This window comes from Saccostrea cucullata, unplaced genomic scaffold, assembly GCF_032062105.1.
Source record: "Saccostrea cucullata isolate Sc308-1 unplaced genomic scaffold, CSIRO_AGI_Scuc_v1 ctg19969, whole genome shotgun sequence".
In the NCBI taxonomy this organism is placed as follows: Eukaryota; Metazoa; Mollusca; class Bivalvia; order Ostreida; family Ostreidae; genus Saccostrea; species Saccostrea cuccullata.
The window spans coordinates 1-8,211 of NW_026937710.1; the positions used below are offsets into that span (position 1 = coordinate 1).

Here is an 8,211-nt window from a genome sequence, read left to right on the forward strand (position 1 = left end):
AGATTAATGGGCTAAATTGATTCCCACTTCTAATATCATCACCATCAGGTATTATATAATTCGTAATCATAAGAAGATGTAAACATTGAAAGTCTGTTTTAAGCCTCTAAATGTTATGTCTTTTTGCAATGAATTTTTCTGCCTTTTTGAATATATTGATCTTTATAAGCTTATTTCCTGTGAAACATTGTTAATTTCTAACCTAACCTACAGTGTTAATGCCTTTAGGGATGCATATCCATGTTACGTATTTATTCTTTTGAAATTAGAAGAGATTTATGTTTAAATATTATAGTTTTTTTTACATTACAAATATATGTACATGTAACACATCGATACATGTACAAGCTTTTTGATAGTCTTTTATTTATCAGAATTCTGTTATTCAGAATAAATTGCAGTTATGTTGTAAATCTTGTTCTATATGTTCATTTAATTACAATCTAAAATTAGACTTCTCTTCCTCAGAAAAGACAAGGATCAGAGAGATGAACTCTTCACAGAGTATTACATCATGCATGGAGCACAAGTTGGTCACACTTCACTGGTCGCGGAGGCTCATCCCAGTCACGGTGTGGTGATCAGGAGTCTAGCCAGACCAGTAGAGGTCGGTAGAATTTTAATATTGTCAGGTTTATCTCAGTACAAGTTTACAGTTTACACATCCAATAAGTAAAGCATTGGATTGATTCTGAAGTGTTCAATCTTTTATCTACTTGCAGGTTTTTCCACCACTTCAGCTAATTCCCAGAAACAGCACAATGATTATTGGAGCCAAGTTTCAGGTAAGTTTAGGATATTTCGGCCAGATTTTAAGAACCATATGCTGCTGGAACACTTTGGATGACCTTTAACCTTTGTATCTTTGTAGTTACTCAGTAAAGGAGGCCCCACCCCCAGTGAACAGTACTGTTCTCTGACCTTTAACCTTTGTATCTTTGTAGGTACTCAGTAAAGGAGGCCCCACCCCTCAGTGTACAGTGCAGTTCTCTGACTTTTAACCTCTATATCTTTGTAGGTACTAAGTAAAGGAGGCCCCACCCCCCAGTGTACAGTGCTGTTCTCTGACCTTTAACCTGTGTATCTTTGTAGGTACTCAGTAAAGGAGGCCCCACCCCCCAGTGTACAGTGCTGTTCTCTATCAAGGACAGTCGTATCGCGGACGTGTCCAGCAGTGGTCTACTAGACGCCCAGAATCTGGGGACCACGAGGGTGTTGGGTCAGGCGGTGGGTCAGGACCCAGAGACAGGGGAGACTATTATATACTCTCAGGTAAATACTTGTGCAGGTCAAAACCATGATGTATGTACATTTTCAGGGTAAAATCATTTTTCAATACAGCACATACAATATCATTATATATAGGCACAACTGAAACAGTAATATTTCAGTTCTTTAAGGTTATTTTACATACCCTTTAATTGGAAGCCATCAAATGAAGTAAATGTGATGGATAAACATAGTTTTTTGTGTTTTGTCAGGATGAAGTAACAGTTAATGTGGTAGAATTGTCGGGGATCAGGATTCACTCCGCGTTATCCAGGATGCAGACAGGCACCAAGGTAAGTAACTCAGTACTGACACCTTATTAACATCAGAGGCCGCTGTATATACACTGTAAGTAGTAACTCAGTACTGACACCTTATTAACATCAGAGGCCACTGTATATACCCTGTAAGTACAGATCACTGGCCACCATATTTAAACTGTAAGTACAGATGTACTTATCTCTGGTTACTATATTTAAACTATATATTCATGTAGACATTATGTAACATGTAAACTTCCTTATAACTGTTTTATCCTTTAGATGCCGCTGTATGCCATTGGTCTGTCCGAGCACGAGACCCCGTTCACCTTCGGGTCGGCCATGCCTCCTCTGGTGTTCACCTGGACCATTAATAACAAGGACGTCATACAGCTACAGAACGTCTTCCACAAGGTCTCATCTCTGTATTAACGTACAGAACAGTTTTATATCTTACACATGATCTTAAAAAATCATTCTCTTTTAGTCATATCTGTATTAGATATAGAATGAAATAAAGCAATAGGTACACATACATTGGATCAGTATTTAAATGAGTTGAATTTGTTTTATATTACAGACAGGTCTGAAGTCCCCAGCAGAGAGTGACTTTGCTCGTCAACTGGTGGCGATCTCAGCTGGACAGGTCACCGTCAAACTGACTGTTAGACCCCATCTGACCTCCAGGTCACAGATCAAAGGTCACAAAACACTGACCGATGAACTGCAGGTGGAGGTAGGTAGTGTAGATTTTTTACTGTTATAGTGGCAGGATGGGATGTCAAATCGTTCATATACATGTAGATTTGAAATGTCATTAAAAAATGAAATTACTATAGAGCTTATGAAAGGAGTTTTTAAATTTATTTATCCTTCTTTGTAGGTTTTCGAAAAATTAGCAGTTATCAGCCCAAAGGTCTGTGATGGAAGAATTCTGTTGACCCCAAACACAGAAGCTGTCATCAAAACTAACAGGTTATTATTTCAGTCATTATTATCTCATACAGTTATGTGGGTAAAAATTAAAGATGTCAATGAACAATTGATTTACCCTTGTTTCCATCAATTCAAAAATTGTTTAAAAATGGGATTTTTGACAGTTGTGAATAATCAGGCAGTATCATTGATTTCATAAAAGTAGACTAAATGTAGATGCCTTGTAATTAGCCTTTTACTAAAAAATATAAAGTGTTCAATCAATAATTGGTGAATTGAGTCCAGTGATAAGTTGCTTAAATACCATTATATTATTATGTGAATAATTCTGTTGCTTTCATTAAGAAATATATCAGTACACAGCTGTATGCCTGACCATAAGGAGTATGTATTATGTATGTACACCTATAGACATGTTTTTGATACACTGTTTTCTCACCAGGGATGGCTCTGCTAAGATGAGTTATCAAGTGATCTCCCGGGGAGGACCCCAGCCCAGTGACTGTGGGGGAGGGAGGGTTACTGTCCAGCGGTCCCCTCACCGGTCAGGTGGCGCTACACGTCACATCGCAGGAGGAGTTTGGGACCAATCAGACCCTGGTACTACTGGTCAGGGTAAGTGACTGTGGGGGAGGGAGGGTTACTGTCCAGTGGTCCCCTCACCGGTCAGGTGGCACTACACATCACATCACAGGAGGAGTTTGGTACTAATCAGACACTGGTACAACTGGTCAGGGTAAGTGACAGGGGGGGAGTTTGGTACTAATCAGACACTGGTACAACTGGTCAGGGTAAGTGACTGTGGGGAGTTTGGTACTATTCAGACACTGGTACTACTGGTCAGGGTAAGTGACTGTGGGGAGTTTGGGACCAATCAGACCCTGGTACTACTGGTCAGGGTAAGTGATTTTGGAAGGGGGAGGGAGTGTCCAGTGGTCCCCTCACTGGGCAGGTGGCGCTACAAGTCACATCACAGGAATCAGACCCTGGTACTGCTGGTCAGGGTTAGTAGAGACCATTCTCTACTGGAAAAGCAGTACAGTAAAACATTGTAATCTTTAATTCAATGGGAATTGCAAAAGAATTCAAGATATTTATTTACACCATTACAAATCAAATGTAATTTTGTTGTAGGTAAAACCTGTCTCTTACTTGATGATAAACTCCGATTTGTCCTTGAGCACATCTGAAGGTTACATTAAGAGCATTCCTGTGGGGACGATCTTGACCCTAGCCATAACTTACCATGACAACGTGGGAGAACAGTTTTATGCCACCAACGTCCAGATGAGATACCGCTGTAGCAGGTGAACTACTTTTACCTTTACTGACATTGTTTATATGTTATTTATTGTTTACTTTTAACACTGTTGTTTTCTGTAGATATGACTTTGTCCACATTAAACATGGACCAGAGAACGACACATTGGTTGTCAGGGCAGCAGAAGTCGGACAGACCATACTCAAGGTCAGAATATGAAAATATTATATTCAGATGCTATCCTATAAATTGGCTAGGTGTTGTTAGCTCACCTGAGCCGAAGGCTCAAGTGAGCTTTTCTGATCACATTTTGTCCGTCATCCGTCCGTCCGTCCGTCTAGCTGTCCGTCTGTCTGTCCGTCTGTAAACTTTTCACATTTTCGACTTCTTCTCAAGAACCACTGGGCCAATTTTGACCAAACTTGGTACAAAGCATCCTTGGGTGAAGGGGAATTTAAATTGTTAAAATGAAGGGACATATCCCCTCGCAAGGGGAGATAATCAAGAAAAGACAAAAATAGGGTTGGGTCATTAAAAAATCTTCTTCTCAAGAACCACTGGGCCAGTAAAGCTGAAACTTATGTGGAAGCATCCTGGGGTAGTGTAGATTCTAAATTGTTCAAATCATGACCCCCGGGGGAAGGGCGGGGCCACAATGGGGAATCAAAGTTTTACATAGAAATATATAGGAAAAATCTTTAAAAATCTTCTTCTCAAGAACCACTGGGCCAAAAAAGCTGAAACTTATGTGGAAGCATCCTGGTATAGTGTAGATTCTAAATTGTTCACATCATGACCCCCGGGGAAGGGCGGGGCCACAATGGGGAATCAAAGTTTTATATAGAAATATATAGGAAAAATCTTTGAAAATCTTCTTCTCAAGAACCACTGGGCCAGAAAAGCTGAAACTTATGTGGAAGCATCCTGGTATAGTGTAGATTCTAAATTGTTCAAATCATGACCCCCTGGGAAAAGGAGGGGCCACAATGGGGAATCAAAGTTTTACATAGAAATATATAGGAAAAATCTTTGAAAATCTTCTTCTCAAGAACCACGGGGCCAGAAAAGCTGAAACTTATGTGGAAGCATCCTGGTAAAGTGTAGATTCTAAATTGTTCACATCATGACCCCCGGGGGAAGGGCGGGGCCACAATGGGGAATCAAAGTTTTACATAGAAATACATAGGAAAAATTTTTGAAAATCTTCTTCTCAAGAACCACTGGGCCAGAAAAGCTGAAACTTATGTGGAAGCATCCTGGTATAGTGTAGATTCTAAATTGTTCAAATCATGACCCCCGGGGGAAGGGCTGGGCCACAATGGGGTATCAAAGTTTTACATAGAAATATATAGGAAAAATCTTTGAAAATCTCCTTCTCAAGAACCACTGGGCCAGAAAAGCTGAAACTTATGTGGAAGCATCCTGGTATAATGTAGATTCTAAATTGTTAAAATAATGACCCCCGGGGGAAGTGCGGGGCCACAATGGGGAATCAAAGTTTTATATAGAAATATATAGGAAAAATCTTTCAAAATCTTCTTCTCAAGAACCACTGGGCCAGAAAAAGTGAAGCTTATGTGGAAGCATTCTGGGGTAGTGTAAATTCTAAATTGTAGGAATCATGACCCCCGGGGGAAGGGCGGGGCCATTATTGGGAATCAAAGTTTTACATAGAAATATATAGGAAAAATCTTTGAAAATCTTCTTCTCAGGAACCACTGGGCCAAAAAAGCTGAAACCATTGTGCCCATGGAAGGATCATGGCGTAGTGTAGATTTCAAAATGTCTAAATTATGATCAGTGGGGTATGGTGGGGATGCATTATGTATAACAAGGGGGAAATCTGGTAAAGAACAGAATGATCAAAGCTTCTCAGGTGAGCGATGTGGCCCATGGGCCTCTTGTTTTTAGTATGTGATGTCAACTTTTGTGTAAAATATTTGTTAGGTGTGGGATCAGAGAAATCCCTGGCTAGCGGATTATATCAACATTCCAGTGGATTATGTCATCACACCGTCCAAGGTCACGATGACCCTGGGGACAGTCGTCTGTTTCAAAGCTCCCCTCGTCTCTACCAGGGGTAAGTCTCATAACCATATATTTTATGTATTTATCAGAAGGACTTTGGAGAATTAGTATTTTTCTTTGTTAAAGTACTTGTAAATCCATATCCAAAGCTAAGATTTGATCCAGGTTTTTGGAGCTTGACTTATTTGACTTTTCTTTACAAGGTCATTCTGGCATCTGGCAGAGTAGAAATAAGGTGATTGATGTAGACAAGAATTCTGGGATTGGAACCGCAGATACTATAGGGCACCACCTGGTGGAGTACACATTGACACAGGACGTCACCACCTACACAGAGGTAAGTAATGTCACCACATACACTGAATTCAACAGATATATAGGGGCTTTATTTGAGATTTTAGAATTTTTCAGTGTCAAATAAATTGACTTGCTGTATTTGATCAGGTGACTGTGACTCCTATTGATCAGCTGACCGTTGATGACTCCTGGTCATTTCTCACCAATGTCAAGAATCGCCTGACAGAGTACTTCATCCAAGTGACCTCGAACTCCAACTCAGAGGTCATAGGTAATAATTACAATCACCCTTAGTATTTCTTAGATGTATTCCCAAGTTACTTTTACATGTTACGAACTTAAAATCTAATATAACCTAAATATAACGTTAAGATAATTACTCTAAAAGAAATATTGTGACCTGTATTAAACTGAAAAAAAAATTGAGGCAGTTTTACACTAATTTACTAGGGGAGAATTGTACTGTTGAGATTCAGGCGAGGAGCTTCCAGCCGAGTTTTGTCCCTATCAGCTGTGGACTGGAGTTCTCCTCCAATGTCAATGGTCTGGCTGTGGAAAATCTTTTCCAAGTGTCAGCTACATTCAGCTCCAAGAAAGGTTAGAAAATACTTTATTATTATAGAAACAGTACATTTATATAAAAAAAAACCTTATGCCATTACAAAGTTACATGTAGATGAAATGAAAGTTTTTTTTCAGTTAATTATCAGCTCATTTATTTCAATTTTCCAAAAAAATAATATTTGTAGGAAAGTATGGATGCCTGTTGAAAAAGTTGCACCCTGAGACATTAGTTCAACAGATTAGTACCATGTCTATAGAGCTACAGTTATTTGTGCTGGTCCCCAGTATAGAGAACCAACCCGAAGTGAGGGCACCAGTCAAGAAGTACCAGTATCTGCCTCCATTTTACGTCCACAACTCGGACGTTTCCTTGTCAACAGCAGCTCCTCTGTCCTCTATCAGAGTATCCACCATTCCTGATCTGTCCTCGTGTATACAGGTAAATCTTTATCTCAGAATATTTCAAATCCATTTGATTCTTCCTGAAACTTTTCAAAGTGAAAAACAAGGTAGCATTGTACGTATATGCTGATTGTTATTAAGAATAATGTTGACTGCTTATATACATTAAAGGTACTTGTAATTTTACCTGAAAATAAAATATAATTGATTATTTCTTTAGGCTGCAGTAAGTGATGAGAGCATTTTAGAGGTCATGACTCCAGAGAAAGACAGCCAATCAGGAATTATTTTGATATTTCCCATAAGGCTTATAGAGTCTGCTGCATTGTGGGATAGAGAGAATACGGAGAGTCATGTGGAATTGTCCTGCAGAAAGACAGGTCAAAAGGTCAGACTCCCAGTATCGGTCAGGCTGATTGGACAACGGCCAGAACAGTTTGGTGAGCATTTCACTCAATCATTTGAATGGCTTCCAAAAAAAATATCACTTTTTCTTGTGTTTTTGATTTTCAAGCCATTAAATTTTCTCTTCCTTTCAGTGCATTTCATAATACACTTTGTTTAATTTTTTTTTTAGGTTACAGAGGCCGTTCTGTGGGTTGGGGAGCTTTCTTTCTGAACAGCATCAACAACAATCAATCTTTCTTCTCCTACCTCTTCCTCATTATAGCTACAGCTGTAGCAGTTCTAGTTGGTCAGTATCACAACCACAGCTTTTGTTAAACAAGAAAATGGAAAATCTTTGTTTTGCTAAATTCTTGCTTTAGGAAATAAAGAAGACTTTAAAAAATGCAGGATCTTGCAGAACGTTTTGTTATTTTGTTAGCTACCATTAATGTAACAATATTTGATATCTTATTATATCTGAGAGCAGTTGCTGAATATTCATCATATCTAATTAGTACATATCTGAAATTATTATGGTAATCGGACCTCTTTGTTAGTAGTTATGGTAAAATGTTTCTCTATTGTAGGATACCACTACATAATTGGACCCCGTTACAAGGCGGCCACCAGCAGTAACCCAGCCTTCCTCAGACCCGGCGCCGCTGGAGCTGCCTCCCCTGCCCCACCTGTCTACCCCCAACCACAATACTCACCCAGTAAGTTCTGTTTTATCCATAATTCTTTATAATAAATCAGGTTAAAATAAATCAATGTGTTTGTGACTAGAATGACTTGCAAATGAAATCA

At 39.2% G+C, this 8,211-nt stretch overlaps 1 pseudogene; it reads left to right on the forward strand.

Moving 5' to 3' along the window:
* The first annotated feature begins 3 nt into the window (after positions 1–3).
* Positions 4–8,120, forward strand: LOC134248720 (nuclear pore membrane glycoprotein 210-like; annotated as a pseudogene).
* Positions 8,121–8,211: the final 91 nt, after the last annotated feature.